The sequence below is a fragment of the Pristiophorus japonicus genome, chromosome 9 (genome assembly GCF_044704955.1).
Source record: "Pristiophorus japonicus isolate sPriJap1 chromosome 9, sPriJap1.hap1, whole genome shotgun sequence".
Taxonomy (NCBI): domain Eukaryota; kingdom Metazoa; phylum Chordata; class Chondrichthyes; family Pristiophoridae; genus Pristiophorus; species Pristiophorus japonicus.
Window position 1 is genome coordinate 168,288,391 of NC_091985.1, and position 7,428 is coordinate 168,295,818.

General features: G+C 53.7%; 1 pseudogene; it reads right to left on the reverse strand.

The window, feature by feature from the left end:
• Positions 1-279: 279 nt before the first annotated feature.
• Positions 280-509, reverse strand: LOC139274404 (U2 spliceosomal RNA; annotated as a pseudogene).
• Positions 510-7,428: the final 6,919 nt, after the last annotated feature.

The following is a 7,428-nucleotide window of genomic DNA, read 5'->3' on the forward strand; positions in this document are numbered from 1 at the left end:
CCTCTCTCCAATTGGCGCCTGGCTCAAGCCAAAGGCCAGAGCCAGCAAAACTGGAAAAAACGAGTTTCTGCAGTCAGTCGATTTGCATATGAATGCCCAATCAACAGGTACTCCACTTGATCTTAGCCAAAAGGCTACCTGGAGCAAATTTTTTTTTTTTTTTTTTTAAATTCATGTCCAATCGTTATCCAATCGTTACAATTCTTTGTCAAACGCCAGAGGTCACCCTGCACCAGTCAAGGATCACTCTGCGCCAATGCTCTTAGCCAAAAGGCCTAGAGCCACTGCACCGTTCCTGGAAGTACTGCAATACCAGGTTCGTGCCATGGAGGTGGATGGGTCAGGTCCCCCACACACCTCCGTGGAGGTGGATGGGTCACCAATCCCACCCACCTCCTGTTTACAAAAATGTAAGCATATACCTTCCTGACCAGGGAGAAACCACCCGGACGTCATGGTGGCTGGTCAGGTTAGTTATGCAGATCTTAGCCAAAAGGCCGAGAGCAAATACTCAGACACTTTTTTGTACTGGGCATTGGCCATGAGACGATCTCATGAAAACTTTTGACTGTAGAGACACCGACCCTCAGTAAGGCCATTGCGATAGCACAGGCGTTTATGTCCACCAGTGATAACACCAAACAACTCTCTCAGCACACAAGTGCTAGCAATGTTCATAAATTAGCAGAAATGTACAGGGCAGAAAACACGAGTCTGCAACTGCCAGCAGGCCTCAGGTGACCCAGATGACTCTGAGTCCATTTTCTGTCGGCCTTTTGGCTAAGATCAAGTGGAGTACCTGTTGATTGGGCATTCATATGCAAATCGACTGACTGCAGAAACTCGTTTTTCCAGTTTTGCTGGCTCTGGCCTTTGGCTTGAGCCAGGCGCCAATTGGAGAGAGGAGACAAAATCTGCATGTCGACTAACGATTCGACGGGCCCTTGGGCCTGTCAGGGGGCGGACACGGAGGTCCGCCCGTGCCCCGGACTGGGGCAACGAGAGAATGAAGGCTTCGGCCAAAACTCACAGCGAAAGGAGGAACCTGCAACCCGGATGGCGGCCAACCGAGCGGCGAACCAGGGAGTCCAAAACACCATCCGAGTGACGGTAAAGAAAGTGGAAGGACAGACAATGATCAACCGGGAACTTTTCGTGAAGAAACTCCTGCTGGGAACATGTGGCATGAAACTCGCCGACATCTTTGCCTTGCAGGACCACCCGAAGAGAGGTTACTTCGATGTGACCTTCAGAACCGTCACCCTCTGCCTGAAGTTCCTGAAGGGTTTGAAGGAGGCGAGTGAACCGGTGCGCTCAGTGATAACTTGGGAGCCGCTGTTCACCCTCCCGTCGCAGCGAAGACGCACTATCACAGTGCAAATGTTCGACCCCCACATCCCCGTCATCGATGTGCTGACTTTCCTCAACAGGTTTGTCGATGTGGCAGGAAGCAGCAGTGACGTGAAAGACGTGAGAGACGGGTACGGAATATGGACCAGCAAGCGCCAGATCCAGGCCACCTTGAGGGTGGACGCCAGCGGAACCATCCTGCACCCACCCTCCTGCTTTTCCATCGGAGGAAGCCGGGGCTACATGGTGTACGCCGGCCAACCCAACGTGTGCCGCACCTGCGGGAAGGCAGGCCATGTGGCGGCAAGCTGCAAGACGGTCATCTGCCGAAACTGCAAGAACGAGGGCCACCAGGCAAAAGACTGCAAGGAGACCAAGTGCTGCAACCTCTGTGGTCTGGCGGGGCACCTTTACAAAAACTGCCCCAAACGCAATCGCAGCTATGCGCAGGCAGCAAAGAACTTTGCACCAGAGGAGGAGGAAGCTGACGAACACAACGCTCCAGAGGAGAGCCACACCCTCCCCCCGACCATGAACTCGGGACAAGACGGCGAGGAAGAGAAGACTACTACCACGAGCTGCGAGCCACCAGCAGCCAGCAGCGAACCTCGCCCCCAGAGCACCGAACCCAGAGACGAGATGACATCAGACGAGGAAGCGGAATGGCAGATAGTCGGGAAAAGGCGCAAGGCCAAGAGGCGACCACCAAGCTCGGCAGAAACCAGCGACGGCAGCTTGTCTGATGAGGAAAAGTGCCACCGCCTGAAGAAGAGGCAATGCGCCATCCCACGGAAAAACAGGAGCAGGAAAGCGACCAACACAGCCCTGCCCCAGGAACCAGAGAGCAACAAAGGTCCCAGCGCACACGAGCTCCGGGAAACCGGGAGCGAAGGAGCAACCAACGCAGACCAGCCCCGGGACAACGGGAGCAGCGAAGTGCCCAGCACACCCCACCTCCGGAACACCGGGAGCGACGCAGCGGTCGACGCACAACAGCTCGACACCGCCGCGACTGACGAAAAGGGGGAACCACCAACACCAGGCGAGGACACTGCAGAGAACATTGAGGACTTAATCGCAGAACTGCAGCAGTCCCCTGGTCAAAACATCCCCACAGCAGAGGACGATGATGACCACGCCACCCCAGGTGCAGTAAATGTGGAATTTGATGTAAACAGTAATAACTTAGACATGCTGGAAATCGCCATTGTGGAATATAGGGGAACTGAAAACGGTTCACCTGAAATTGAAGATGTATCTGAACTGCAATGTATGTAAATGTAAAACATAGCGTAAAAATGGATTTAAAAATTGCTAGTATTAACGTGCGTAGCGTGAAATCGACTACGCGATGTGTTTCCACCTTGGGGTACCTCGCCAAGGTCAAAGCGGACCTGCTGTTCTTGCAGGAGTGCGGCCTGCCGCACTTCAGCAGTTACCGGCAGTGGTCACGATGGTGGACCCATGGACCATCCATTTGGTCAGGGGGCAACGACAGCCGAGCTTCCGGCTTAGGCATTCTGCTGCGGGGAGGCCACTTCACCATCACCGAAGTTAAGGAGTTGGTGGGCGGCCGCCTCCTCGTAGCAGATGTAATGTACAAAAACTCCCCTCTCAGGTTAATTAATGTTTATGCTCCAGCGGTGAAGAACGAGAGGCTGGCCCTCTTCCAGCAGCTCCCACTGTTACTGGCAACGTCCAGACCGGTCATTCTGGGTGGTGACTTCAACTGCATCATCGATGCGGCTGGACGATCCAGCAGAGCCGACAGCAAACTGGACGCCACGTCCAAACTCCTGATGGATGCGGTAAAAGATGCCAAGCTGTGCGACGTCTTCAGCAACCCTGCAGACGGAGCACCGCGCAGATACACCTGGTCGAGACCAGACGGGTCCGTCCGTTCCAGAATTGACTTCCTGTTTGTGTCCCACACGCTCAAGGTCAGATCCACCGACGTCACGCCGGTGTTCTTCTCTGACCACTGCCTCCTACTGGCTGACTGCCACATGCAGGACAACCAGAAAGTTGGCAGAGGGATATGGAAGCTGAACGTGAAACTGTTGACTCGGGAAAACATTGAGGAACTCAAGAGGGATTACAAAGGTTGGAGAACCGTAAAACCCCTCTGCGATTCCCCGATGCACTGGTGGGAAACAATCAAGACGAACATCAAGAGGTTCTTCATCCTCAAAGGTGTTCAGGAGGCGAGAGGGAGACAGAGGGAATTATCCCGACTCCAGACAAATATGCAAAACCTGCTCCTGCTGCAGTCGATGGGGGTCGATGTCGCGGAGGAACTCGAAGAGGTGAAGGGCCAGCAAGGCTCGCTCTTTGCCTCGGAGTCCTCCAAGATCATCTTCCGATCCAGAGTCCGCTCCGTCGAGCAGGATGAGACGTGTTCGCGTTTCTTCTTCCAAAAGGTACACAGGGGGAGCTCTGTGATCACTAGCCTAAAGGAAGAAGACGGTTCTGTGACGTCTTCGCAGCCTGACATGCAGAGGATCAGCGAATCTTTCTATGCCAGGCTGTACGAAGTCAAACCCACAGACCGCGCGGCCTCCCAGTCTTTCCTGTCGTCTATTTCGGATGTCTTAGACGACGGCAAGCGAGAGAGTCTGGACCACCCGCTAACTCTGGACGAGCTGACAAAGGCCGTCCGGTCCTTCGAGACGAATAAAACTCCCGGAAGCGATGGCTTACCGGTCGAGTTGTACTCGGCTCTGTGGGACTGGATAGGCCCGGACCTGCTGGAAGTGTACGGAGGTATGCTTCTGGCCGGCAGCATGTCAGAATCGATGAGGAAAGGCATCATCACCCTCATCTACAAGCAGAAGGGGGAGAGGGAGGAAATCAAAAACTGGCGGCCCATTTCGCTGCTCAATGTGGACTACAAGATCCTGTCAAAGGTCATCGCCAACAGGGTCAAGTCTGCTCTTGAGCTGGTGATTCACCCGGACCAGACCTGCGCTGTCCCCGGCAGGAAGATCTCTGATAGCCTCGCGCTACTCAGAGATACGATCGCCTACGTGCGGGACAGGAGGGTGAACACCTGTCTAATCAGCTTAGACCAGGAGAAAGCCTTTGACAGGATATCGCACACGTACCTGATGGACGTGCTCTCCAAAATGGGGTTCGGGGAGGGCATCCGAAATTGGGTCAAACTGCTCTACACAGACATCAGTAGTGCAGTTCTAATCAACGGGTGGGAAACTCAAAGCTTTCCAATCAGATCTGGAGTCAGGCAAGGCTGTCCTCTGTCGTCTGTCTTGTTTGTGTGTTGTATCGAGCCCTTTGCCGAGTCCATCAGGAAGGACGCGGGCATCAGAGGGGTGACGATCCCAGGCAGCGGAGGCGCCCAGGTCAAAACCTCGCTGTACATGGACGACGTCGCCGTTTTTTGCTCGGACACGCAGTCGGTCCGCAGATTGCTCGCAATCTGCGACCAGTTTGAACTGGCCTCGGGAGCAAAGGTCAACCGCACCAAAAGCGAGGCCATGCTCTTTGGTCACTGGACCGACCGAGCCTCCATTCCCTTCACCGTCAAGCCAGATTTCCTGAAGGTGCTGGGAATATGGTTCGGAGCGGACGGGGCGTGCGCCAAAAACTGGGACGAGCGCATTGCCAAGGTCAGACAGAAACTGTCATTTTGGGAGCAGCGCTCACTTTCCATCACAGGCAAGAACCTGGTCATCAGGAGCGAGGTGCTCTCGGTGTTGTTGTACGTGGCGCAGGTCTGGCCCATCTCACGATGCAGCGCCGCGGCAGTCACCCGAGCCGTCTTCCACTTTGTCTGGAGATCCAAAATGGACCGTGTCCGCAGAGACACGATGTACAAATCTCTGGACAGTGGAGGAAAGGACGTTCCGAACGTGGCCCTCATCCTGATGGCCACCTTTGTGTGCGGCTGCATCAAGCTATGCACAGCCCCCCAGTACGCAAACACCAAGTGTCACTACGTGCTGAGGTTCTACCTGTCCCCATTGTTGAGAAGGATGGGTCTGGCCACGCTGCCGCGAAACGCCCCCACCAGTTGGACCATGCCTGTCCACCTGTCCTTCGTGGAAAAGTTCTTCAAAAGAAACCCCTTTGACCACAAGGCCATCAAACAGTGGTCAGCACGTAAGGTCCTGGACACCCTACGAAAGAAGGAGACGGTGGACCCTGTCGGGTGGTTCCCTGAGCGGACTGTCGAACTTGTTTGGCAGAACGTCTCATCGCCAAAGCTTACACACAAGCACCAAGACGTAGCTTGGTTGGCGGTGAGGGGGGCCCTACCCGTCAGAGTGTTCATGCACAGCCGACGCCTCAGCAGCACGGCCCGGTGCCCCCGGGCCGGCTGCGGGGCGGACGAGACTGTCACCCATCTCCTTCAGGATTGCGCCTTTGCGACGCAGGTCTGGAAAGAGATGCAGTGGTTGCTGTCGAGGTTCATCCCAAGCAGCTCCGTAACACAGGACTCTGTGCTCTACGGGCTGTTCCCAGGGACACACACCGAGACAGACATCACCTGCTGCTGGAGGGCCATCAACTCGGTCAAAGACGCCCTTTGGTCTTGCCGAAACTTGCTGGTCTTCCAGAACAAGGAGATGACCACGTCCGCATGTTGCAGACTGGCGCAATCCAAGATCCAGGAATACGTGCTGAGGGACGCACTGAAAATTGGTGCAGTCGCCGCAAAGGCACGGTGGGGTAGGGCCACAGTCTAAAACCCTTCCGCCACGGAAAACCCGGGGGCAGAAATCAGCAGCAAACTCCCTCGGGCTGTATTTGTATTTGAAATTTACACTTTGTGTACATAGAGCACCAAACCTGTAAACATCAATGTAGTGCCATGTACAATGTAAGGTGTGTTATGAAATGCAAGTTTGAAAAGAAAAAATGTAAATGTACCATCACCCATTCCGGGCTCTGTAATGTAACACATGAAATGTAATTTGTGTAAATGTACCACAATGTACCCTGTTTATTGTACTGAATCGCAGTTGAACAGAAAAACGAGAAATGTAACGAACGAAACTGCCGTCGGCACCCAGATGTATTGTATGGGATTGCTGACCGCAGCGAAATGTAATGAAATGTCATCGAATGTACTGTACAGATTCTTTTTATGAATAAAGTATATTTTGAAATAAAAAAAAAAAAAAAAAAAAAAAAACATCCCCACAGCAGAGGACGATGATGACCACGCCACCCCAGGTGCAGTAAATGTGGAATTTGATGTAAACAGTAATAACTTAGACATGCTGGAAATCGCCATTGTGGAATATAGGGGAACTGAAAACGGTTCACCTGAAATTGAAGACGATGTATCTGAACTGCAATGTATGTAAATGTAAAACATAGCGTAAAAATGGATTTAAAAATTGCTAGTATTAACGTGCGTAGCGTGAAATCGACTACGCGATGTGTTTCCACCTTGGGGTACCTCGCCAAGGTCAAAGCGGACCTGCTGTTCTTGCAGGAGTGCGGCCTGCCGCACTTCAGCAGTTACCGGCAGTGGTCACGATGGTGGACCCATGGACCATCCATTTGGTCAGGGGGCAACGACAGCCGAGCTTCCGGCTTGGGCATTCTGCTGCGGGGAGGCCACTTCACCATCACCGAAGTTAAGGAGTTGGTGGGCGGCCGCCTCCTCGTAGCAGATGTAATGTACAAAAACTCCCCTCTCAGGTTAATTAATGTTTACGCTCCAGCTGTGAAGAACGAGAGGCTGGCCCTCTTCCAGCAGCTCCCACTGTTACTGGCAACGTCCAGACCGGTCATTCTGGGTGGTGACTTCAACTGCATCATCGATGCGGCTGGACGATCCAGCAGAGCCGACAGCAAACTGGACGCCACGTCCAAACTCCTGATGGATGCGGTAAAAGATGCCAAGCTGTGCGACGTCTTCAGCAACCCTGCAGACGGAGCACCGCGCAGATACACCTGGTCGAGACCAGACGGGTCCGTCCGTTCCAGAATTGACTTCCTGTTTGTGTCCCACACGCTCAAGGTCAGATCCACCGACGTCACGCCGGTGTTCTTCTCTGACCACTGCCTCCTACTGGCTGACTGCCACATGCAGGACAATCAGAAAGT